This window comes from Pongo abelii, chromosome 8 (genome assembly GCF_028885655.2).
Source record: "Pongo abelii isolate AG06213 chromosome 8, NHGRI_mPonAbe1-v2.0_pri, whole genome shotgun sequence".
NCBI classification, from domain to species: domain Eukaryota; kingdom Metazoa; phylum Chordata; class Mammalia; order Primates; family Hominidae; genus Pongo; species Pongo abelii.
Genome location: NC_071993.2, coordinates 127,814,164 through 127,825,365, shown reverse-complemented (window position 1 = coordinate 127,825,365; position 11,202 = coordinate 127,814,164).

Genomic DNA, 11,202 nt, shown 5'->3' with positions numbered 1-11,202 from the left:
TTTCATTGTTATCAGCTTCTCATTACAGTTGGTTAAACCTCCATTGTGATACTTCCTCTAGTCTGGACTTAAACTTCAAAAGCTGTTTTGTACTCTGGGAGGACTCAGTAGTATCATGAGCTTCCAAACAATAACTTTCAGAATCACACAGAAAAGCTCTTACTAGAACATATTGGGAAAAGGCAGTGGGAGGCTTTGAATCTCGTTTATGCCTTTGGTTAACAGAATTTAATAACTGATATTTCAAAGGGCCATAATTAAGTCTTGAATTAATGTTTCTTTACAAAAATAACTTGGCCTGATTTCTTGAGACCTACAACATTTTTTTTTTTTCGTGTGGGGCAGTAATTGGATGGGATTGAGTCTTAGAGGACAAGATTTTTAACAAAATATGTTTCTTGATTTTGGTAAAGTTTCCTCATCTCAAGTGTACAAGAACTCCATCTATTCAAATGTTTTTGAGCTCCTGTTATTGTCAAGGCTTATGCTAGGTATTGGGGACACTGAGGTGAAGGTGAGACAATTAGTAGATAAGTACTGCTTGGTTTGTAAGGCTGAAAAAAGTAATGAGATGAAAACTCTTCTAACATGTAAGACCTTTGGTTCTGATGATGTTTTGTAAAAAGGGTCAAAAGAAAGCTATTCCTTCTCTTGGAAAAATTCCCTGAATATACTAATGCTGAATTTCTTAGGATATGTTCTTTTTTTTTTTTTTGCTTATGTTACCCTATTACAACTAGAGAACACCAACAGATGTTTAATTCAGACCCTGAATAGCACATATTGTTTAAAACCTCTGTTTTTCAGCAGATGTATATGGAGCAAATCAATTGAGCGCAAAAGAGAAACTATGGTATTATTTTAGGCATTCAATTTTCTATTGATCTTCTTGTTACAAATATACTTCTGTATGTACAACTTTAGAAGGAAAAGCATTTATATGTTATTAAATTGCCCTTCTGCCTTTCCAGGTTGGCTGAGTGATACTTTGACTAACAAATAATATGTGATGTTCTTCCATCCTCGGAGAGGGAAACAGTTAAAATCTAAAAGCAAGAGACAAAATGCCACGTTTCATGTATGAGGCAAGCTCCAAGGACTTGCATGAGCTCCCTGTTTGAGGCAAGCTCCAAGGACTTGCAGGAACTCCCTGTTTGCAGCCAGTGCGAGTTATCTTGGGATCCTGCAGTTAGAATTGTAGGATGCCTTTATATGTCCCCAAACTTCTAATGGTGGGACTATGATTAGGTATGTCCAATTTGCAAAAGAATTTGGCATTTCTATTCAATTTGAGGATATGCAGACCTTACCTATTGACTCAGGACCTCTATCTCCGGACAAATACCTCACAGAAACTTATACATAAATATACCAACATAATGATTCCAGCAGCAAAATGCAAACAACTTGAATGTCCATCAACCCGTAGAGGACAGAATGGATAAGCGGTCATATTTACATAGTGTAACAGTACAGCAATCAGAAGAGTACACTACAATTATACACATCTACATGAATGAATTTCACAAAGATGATGTCAAGTGGAAGACACGTCAAAAAATGATAATGGTAGGATTCCATTCATATCAAGTTCTAAAACAAATTAGCAAATTTGTTCAGAGATGCATGGGAAGGTGTTAAAATTATAAAGAAGGCCAATAAAATGGTTACCATGAGAATCAACATATTGGATATGACTAGGAAATAGCACACAAATGTTGAGGGGATGGCAGGCAATATTGTTTTGCAGAGGGCATTGCAGAAAATATTATCTCAAGTGTAGTTGCAAAGGCATTTTATTTGTGACGAGTGAACTGTGCATATGTTTCTAGGAACTGTTCTGCATGTCTATTACATTTCAAATAAAAAAAAAATTGTCTCCCTTTCTTGGAAATATGATCCAGTGCTTTTGACTCAAGCCTGTCAGGAACACTCTAGACAGGCTTCCGTCTACTCTAGATGCTTGGGGCTCATTCACACTGTCACTCTGGATCTGCTCCTGCATTTCTCCATACTCCAGACAGTAGAAGCAATTAGCTGATGATGCCCTCCCTGCAGAGCACAGTCTTTCCCAGCGTCAGCCCCTGCCAGCTGTATCTACACAATCTGCATCTCTTTGGGGGATCACTGTGTAAGCACAGACTGCAGCCCACTGACAGCTTCCAGGGGGTTGCTGACAACAGCTACAGCAGGGCTCAGAGCTGCACTTCTGGGTCAACACGAGTTGGAAACAGTGGCAAGATTCTCATTTAACTGTGGACTCTGATTTCAAACCTTTGGTGGGTAGACACTGGGTAGGGAGTATTAGGGTTTGATTGAAAGAGAAGAGAGACTACACTAGGGGAGGAAGCTGCTGATGCCAGAGGAGACGCACTTCCTCTGATGAAGCCTTTTCTGCATATATATGATCCTTGTATTACCAAATACTCCAGGGTGAGGAAACACATAGGAACGGACATGTTGGTGTGGTTAAATGAATTTATTCATTCATTCAATGGCTGACTAACTTCTGGGGCTCAGATAAGACAGGCCCTACAGTGAAGAAATTTTAAAACACAGATCATACTTTTGGGAAGCTCAAAGACAAAATACAAGACAGGTATGTAGGCAACTGCAGGTACATCTTCTGATGTGTATAATGGGAGATAAAAGCATAGGTGCACAGAGGAGGGGTGTACGTAACATAAGGCAGGGGAGGGGGGAAGGGGCATAGCTACTTGGTTGGTATTCACTGAAGTCACTGTGACCAAACCTAAACTCACCATCTTCTTCCCCAAACCCTTTCCTCCCCCTGTATCTCCAATCCAGAGTAATGACTTCCCATCTTTCCCCAGGAAAACTGAGGAGAGGGAAAAACCCAAACAGAAAGAAATGGGGAGTCATATTTAGGTCTCGTCTCTCATTGACCACCTCTTTTATTCATTGCTAGTTCTGGGTTCTTCAAGGACTGCCACTCAATGGCACTCTTCCAGACCACAGGTCTGAGAAAATTGAGAAAGAAACAAAAAATAGGAGACGACATCAAAATGTCACATTTTCTCCCTAGAGAGGCTCAGTAGAAGACAAGGCTTTAGATCTGTGAACCAAGAAGTCTTGCAAATACTGAGCCTCAAAATTTGTTAGGGTCATCCATGCAATCACAGCAGCACGACAGGGCATCCCACGTGGATTGGCTGTCCAGATAAGATTTAGGGCATGAAGAAACGGAGTACTTGTATTCTTGTAGACAGGCTTGCTCCCAAGGGAAAAGGGCTAAGCTGAGCTGAACTGAGCATGCCCAGTTATTCTTTCCAAATTCACCAGTTCAATGTCACTCCACCTCCCTCAAGAAGGAAGAGAATGCAAATAGTATAAGAGTCCAGGTGTGTGTTTAAGAAAAAATCCTTCTTTATGGAAACCCAGAGTGTACAAAAGCCTAGTCCTATTTGGTAAATAGCTCATGATTTTGTCTGCTCATCTCCAAACCCATTGCTATAACTATCGTCTTTGTCCAGACCTTCTCCAGTTAATTGCCTAAATTGCTCCTTCCTACCCAAGTTGACTCCCGAATCTATGTCCCAGGCTGAATAACCTTTGTATAAACCAACACAGTCTCATATTTTTCACCTTAAAATACTTCCTTGGCTCACCTTTGTTTCCATGATCAAGCTCCGAGTCATTTGCTTAAGACATAAGATCTTTAATCAACTATATTTTGCCAACCTGTCTTGATTTATTCTTTGGATACTTTGTCATGTTTACCTTATTCCAGCTAGTTCAAATTACTGGCAGTTCCTTTAACAAACCAATATCTTTTATACCTTCCTCACTCCTCCATCCTTTTGCCTGAAATGTCCTCTTTTCTTTCTCTGCCTGGGCAACTCTTACTTGGTCTTCAAAACAGTCCCACTCCCACCGTCTTTCTATCCAGAAACCCCCCACCCATCTGACTTAAACATCCCTTTTCTCTGCTCTACAGCATCTCATGTATGCCTCTGTCATAGTAGATGCCCCACTGTCTTCCATTTTTTGCTTGTTATCTCCTAGAAAACTGAATTCCTTGAGGGCAATGACACTTATTTCTTGTCTAACCAGTGCTGAGTCCTAAGTCTGACACACAGTGGATGCGCAGAAAATGTGTGTTGAACAGATGAATGATCAGACAATCTCTACAGGTCATTCTTGTTTTGATATTCCATGATTTAATGGACCTAAGGCATCACAGTAAAAGGAATAGAAGCAGCTGGGGAAAACATAAAAATTGACATCTGGACACGCCTTCATAGTTTACAGAGCCTTTTTATTTACTCCTCTGCCTGTTCCCACTGGGCATTCCTGACCTTGACTCTGGAGCCTAAGCATTGCTGACAAAGCCACCAATAGACTGAGTTCTCTTATTTTCTGGTGAGAGCGCCTTCCATGCATGAGGGCAACTAGCAGGACAGGTGGGGCAAGGTGGTTTTGTGAATGTTATCTACACTGCACATAATACAACAGCAGGAGAAAGAACCTTGCCCAAGACACTCTCCCTAGACAGTCTTAGGGTGGCCCTTTTGTTGACTGTAAAATACCCTTTCCCATGTGATCTCAGCCAAGGACCTTTCCTCAAATCTCTCCCAATTTTCATTCATTTTTTTCTCAACATGGAGCTCTCACACCGCGTGGGGGATGCTGGGACCCTGATTACTATGTACCTCATTTTGTGTGTGTGTGTGTGTGTGTGTGTCTCAGAATGACATTAGAAGGGGATCACCATAACTGGGGTAACCAGGAGTGGTAGCTGAGAAGTCCAGTTTTAGCAGAACCTTCTGATCCTCTTGGTTGGCTTCCACCATCTTGTGCCCACCCCCCAGCCTCTGCCTCCTTATCATGTCTGTGTCTCCCAATGTCATGGTGGATGTGACACACTCCTTTACACATCTTATTTCTACCAGTGGAAGATAAAGTACAAAATGCTCTCAATACATCTACCTCTAGAAGATCTCTTACAAAATGTGTTATATACACTTAATTCTTAACATATAAATTCCCATAATTTACTACAACAAATACTCTTCTCACCAATATTATGTATAATTCTTGTATATACTATCTTATCTAATTTTCTTAAAAATCCAACTTTGTTGGTCTAACTATTCTCCTCATTTATAAATTTTAAAAGCTCAGGCTCTGAGAGAGTAATGGATTTATTTAAAGACTCCATGCTGATAAGGGATCAAAATAAAATGAAAACAGCAACAACCCAAACAACTATGTATTGAATACCTTCTATGGGCCAGGCATTCTTCTAGGTACTTGAGATATGAACAAAACAGATAGTGCATCTTATTGATGAGAGAAGAACTTATTGTATCAAAATATTAAAATTTATAGATTAAGAACTAAGTATATATATTGCTTTTGGTAAGAGATTTTATAGATCCCATTCTAGAGAGGGCGATAGACAACACAGAGAAAGAAATTGCAGAGAGATTTTGAAGATAATAAGTAGAATGTGATACGAGGTCAGAATATGGAAGGTAGAGGCAGAGAATTACTTTAATTAGGGTGGTCAGGGAGCTCTCATTGAGAATTGGAGCAAAACGTTAGGTATCTGAAGGACGGGTGTTCTAGACCAGTGGTCCCCAACCTTTTTGGCACCAGGGACTGGTTTCATGGAAGACAACTTTTCCATGGACCGGGGTTGACGGAGGGCATGGTTTTGGGATGATTCAAGTGCATTATATTTACTGTGCACTTTATTTCTATTATTACATTGTAATATATAATGAAGTAATTATACAAGTCGCTATAATGCAGAATCAGTGGGAGCTCTGAGCTTGTTTTCTTGCAACTAGAGGGTCCCATCTGGGGGTGATGGGAGACGGTGACAGATTACCAGGCATTAGAGTCTCATAAGGAGCATGCAACCTAGATCTCTTGCATGTGCAGTTCACATTAGGGTGCTACTCCTATGAGAATTTAATGCTGCCACTAATCTGACGGGAGGCAGAGTTCAGGTGGTAATGCGAGTGATAGGGAGTGGCTGGAAATATAGACGAAGCTTCCCTCGCTCTCTTGTTGCTCACCTCCTGGTGCAGCCAGGTTCCTAATAGGCCACAGACTGGTACTGGTCCATGGTCTGGGGGTTGGGGACCCCTGTTCTAGGTAGGGGGGCCAGTGTGGAGGGAGGAGACCCAGGGGCTGGTGCAGGGTGTGTGGAGAAAGAGTTGCAGGAGGTGCTGTTGCAGAGGTAAGATGGGGGTGATAGTCACACGAAGACTTATACCCAGGCCTTCTGACTCCAAGTCCGGAATTATTTTTACTGTGTAGCCCAGAAGAAACCATAAGGAATGCTATGCAGCAAGAAATAGTTATTAGAGCTAAAAATAGACTAAGTCAAAGGTATACCCTGGACCATCTATTCATCAACATGAGAAAGTTGTGATGCTATTTCAAATGTCATGATTTTCACACCCCATCAGGTTAAAGTGATCCGTGCACTGTGGACAACACACAAATTGCTCTGGGTAACTTTTCATGAGCATAACCTGGACTCAGCATGTATATTCCCCTGTAGTGAAAAATCAGGTTCAATCTTAAGAGAAACGTCGGAAATATTTTGAAATTTCGCCATCAGTCGTTTGAATAGTGTTACTGGGACCTTTGGTTTCTACCCCGTGCATTACTGCTCTGAACCAATTCCTCTCTACTGCAGAAGACAGAGGGAACCATAGTTTAATGAGAGCCCCAAATTTTGATATCAGTGACCCTCCTTTGAGTCTCACTGCCCTTAGGGAAAGGGTCTGAAGGTACAGAACTTGCTTTGTGATAATGATAACAAGTTGGGAGGAAGACTCTAGCTCAAAATGACAGGATGATGTGCATGTTTACTGGAGAGAAATGCCTTTATGCACAGCCCCTGAAGGGAGGGACAGACAGGCAGGCTCACTCAGGAGCTGATACCTGGTGTGATCACTGCCTCTGTGCTGATTCCCCCTGCTGCCTGAGCAGGCTGGGTCCTGCCACTGCACAGCACGTCTTTAAACAAACATTTGCACACAGCGCCATTGCCCTCAGAATTGACTTGGAAATTCATGAGAGTCCTAAGTGCCAATTGTGGCACACAAACTCCAAGCTGCTTTGTTGGAAAGGGAAGTTCATAGAACAAGGTAAAAACAGAATGGGGATAATTTGTAAAGTTCTTTCTCATCTACAGAAAACTTACAACCTTCACAATGATGTAAAAGTGTAATTTTTTCTTTGGGGGACATGGGCTTTGAACATGGGTTTGAATCCTGGCTCTTCCTTTATTAGCTTGTGACCTTGGACACATTTCTAACTTCTCTGTGGGTCTATTTCCTCATCGTTACCTTGTAGGACTTTTGTGAAAATTAAATGGGATAAAGTTCACAATATGCCTAGCCAGGCGTTTGGCACAGAGAAGGTGATCAACGGCCATTATTACTATAGGCCCTTAAAAATCAGTTATATTAAAATGAATAATTTGAATAATTTCTTGGCCCATAAGTGCTAACTATAAAAATGGTAATTTTTCCCCTTAAGCTTTCTGTTTCTACCTGCCAAAATCTAGACCAGAGAATCAGGAAGAGGTAGTGGCTATGAGGTAAAGTAAGTGTCTTATATTATGTTGAAATTCTAATATAAACCATGTGCCCTTACTTTCCCACAAAAGGGCAAACTTCTCATATATAGTCCAACAGGAGAATTTAGTAGCTGGCAACAAGAGGCACATTCCACTCCTGAACAAGATGGTTTGTCTTTACAAACATGCTCTGATTTCCAAATTGGGGCAGAAGGAGCAAGACATGATAGCAGCTTTCAATTTTAAATAATACTTCTTTCTCTAAAAAATTTTTTTGTAAAGTTGGGTCTGTGTTTCCCAGGTTGGTCTCAAATTCTCAGCATCAAGCAATCCTCCTATCTCAGCCTCCCAAAGTTCTGGGATTACAGGCATGAGCCACCATGTATGGCCTTAAATAATATTTCTTAGCTAACAGGAAATTTTTTAGTATATATAAAAGTTCCTAGGAATCATAAAAAAAGGACAAAACACCGAATTTAAAAATGGGCCAAAGACTTTAACAAGTATCTCACAAAAGAAGATATCAGATGGCTGAAAAGCATATAAACATGCTCAATAGCATTACTTAATAGGAAAAATAAATTAAAATCTCAACCAGATAGAGCTACACACCCACCAGAATGGTTAAACTTACGAAGACAATATCAGATGCTGACAAGGATGTGGAGAAACTGGAACATTTGCACACATTGCTGACGGGACTGTAATTTGGTCTGATCACTGTAGAAAATTGTTTGATGTTTGACACTAAAGCTAAACATTACTTATTACTCAGCTATCCCATTCCTAAGTATAGGCCTACGAGAAGTGAATGTATATGATGACAAACATCGGTGTATGGAATCATGCACATGCTAAAAGTCATTGAGTTGTACACTTAAGAAAGCACGGTGGCTCACATCTGTAATCCTAGCACTTTGGGAGGCTGAGGCGGGTGGATCACTTGAGGTCAGGAATTTGAAACCAGCCTGGCCAACAAACCCTGTCTCTACTAAAAATACAAAAAGTTAGCCAGGCGTGGTGGGAGGTGCCTGTAATCCCAGCTACTTGGGAGGCTAAGGCAGGAGATTTGCTTGAACCCAGCGGGCAGAGGTTGCAGTGAGCCAAGATTGCACCACTGCACTCCAGCCTGGGCTACAGAGCGAGACTCCATCTCAAAACAAACAAACAAACAAACAAACAAAACAAACAAAAAGAATGATATAACTTACTTCATGCAGGTTATACCCTGCCTGATTAAAATAAAAAGAGGTGAAGGGATGTCTTTCCTCATGGAAAGACATGGAATGACATGGAAAATGTTCAGGCAGAGTATGGGTAACTATCAGGAATGGTTCACAGAAGACTTCGCATTAGGATGAAAAGATCCACATTGGGCTTCTCACCTTGGTAAAATCTGTAGAGATCATTTAGATTAGAAATGTGCTTCCATGCTGGGCAGTTTGTAATACAGAACTCTAGAGAGAGGAAAACGGAGTCAGAGATTTCTGTCTTGTAATGGTCTAAAACAGGATTTTTTAACCAGGCACTAGATTTTAAATCTGTTTTCACACTCATTGCTTTTACCTCAGTGGAAAGTGCTTATATGAGGGGACCCCTTTGGTACCTGTCATGATCTCACGAGTCCTGCCTACAGGGATGTTATTTCTGCATCCCAGGTGATACCGTCCGACCTCTCCAAATGAGGAGCAGGACAGTATGGTGGTTATGAGCAGGGTGGGTTGTGATCTTGACTTGAACAGAAGCATAGTTGTTAAGAGGGCAGGCTGACATCGACTCCCTGGGATGAAATCCTTTTTGTCCTAGAACAAGTTACTCAACCCTTCTAAGTTTTATATGCCAAATGGGAATAGTGGATTACATGAAATAATATACACCAGGGCCAGGCATACAGTAAGTACCTAGGGGCAACATCACTCCCCCAGGGGATAAAAATTGTTTCTTGAGGGAGAAAATCTTAGAGATTATAATAGTTTGTGGCCCTCTAAAAGGCCACAGCACATGGAGAGCTCTATGGTATATCTGTGGTATCACAAGGAGGGGTGTTTAGATAAACAATGTCTTAAAAGACTCCATAAGGAGGTGATAATGGAATAGGGGCTGGTCAACACTGGATTGGAGCCTCCTGACTAAGGTGTAGCTTCATTCTCTGTCTGCCTCAGAGCCCTCATCCTGCTCCCATTCCTCCTTCAGGCAAGGCTATAGGCAGCTTGATGGCTAATGAGTTTGCTGGGTCAGTCTCCAGGTTTTACATCTCTCTTTGTCTCTTATTTCATGAACCAATGACCCATGAGCCACTAGAAAATGCACTTACTTCAAACCTGATGAATTGTAGCTTTTCTAGGATTTATTTCTAGTCCTTCCCCCACATCCTTCACTTTATCTTGTATTAAGTGCTTTAGCTTGTACCTTTTCAATTTGTTTTTTCCCCTCTCCAGAACCTTCTGTTTGATTGTTCTTAAAACTGGCCTTAACAACAAAACAAATGGAGAGAGGCCCCCAGACCAGAGCTCTGTGAAGTCTAGGAGGTTCTTCAACTCTTACTTCTCCAGGATGCTACAGGAATCAGCAAGAGAAGATCAAGTGAATTTAGAAATACAAGCTTTTCCCAAAGCATGGCCCCTGGGAAGACCACCTTGAGTCAGAAAAATGGAAATCAAACAATACCTGGAAGTTCTGAAGGGTAGAGATCTTACTGGACAAAACCCTCTGCCCTTTCTTAGGTAGGAAAACATAGGTTTTGTACGGAGTTACAAACCTGCTACCCACCAGAGCACTCAGGACTGTGGCTCGCAATTTACATGCTGGCTTGCAGCTTCATTGCCCTGTGTATTGCCTTCTGTAATGTATTTTTCCTGGTTACCTAATAACTCACATTTATCTAAACACCATAGCATCTCTGAGGCTCTGACTCATCCCCTTATTTGGAAGATGCTAGCTATCTCCCCATGCTGGTATTTTAAAATCCAGCATTAATTACAGTAATTCCTTCTACTTATCCATACAGGCACATGCAGAAAGAAATGAAAAGTTATTTGTTTCTTTTCTCCTTCATAAAGAGCCTAAAGAAATGTTTTAATTAACTACAAAGTTAGCCAAGATTGGATTTTATTTTTTTGATTTTGTAGATGGCCTCAGTGCAAAAATATCTGGCCACTGAGAATAGGGAATAAATAAAACTAAATGTGGCATGCCTAAATATTCAGAGTGGGAGAGTTCTCCTCATTGTGTGTGTGAGTCAAAAACCCAAAAAAGGTGGAGGAAGTGGCAGAACTAGAACCATCATCCATTAGCTCTTAGTCTCAAAGATTCAAGTGGCAGGGCAACTGCTAAATTCTGGAATGATGCAGTGAGTTCTTTGTAGGCCATATATGAAGTGTGTGGAGAAATACTCATTTCTGCAGAAAGTAATAGCTACCATCAACTTAGCACCAACAATGTGCTAGGCTCATGGCCAGGCACTTTGTATGAACTATCCCACTGAATTGCAACCACATTGCATGGGGGATAGGTTATGTTCTGATCTCTGCTTCTCAGGTGAGGAAACTGAGGCTGAGAGAGGTTAAGGACGGCCCCACGGGCAGCAGAGGTGGGATGGGTCTTAACCACAAAGCTATCAAGCCTCACGGAGCTAGACT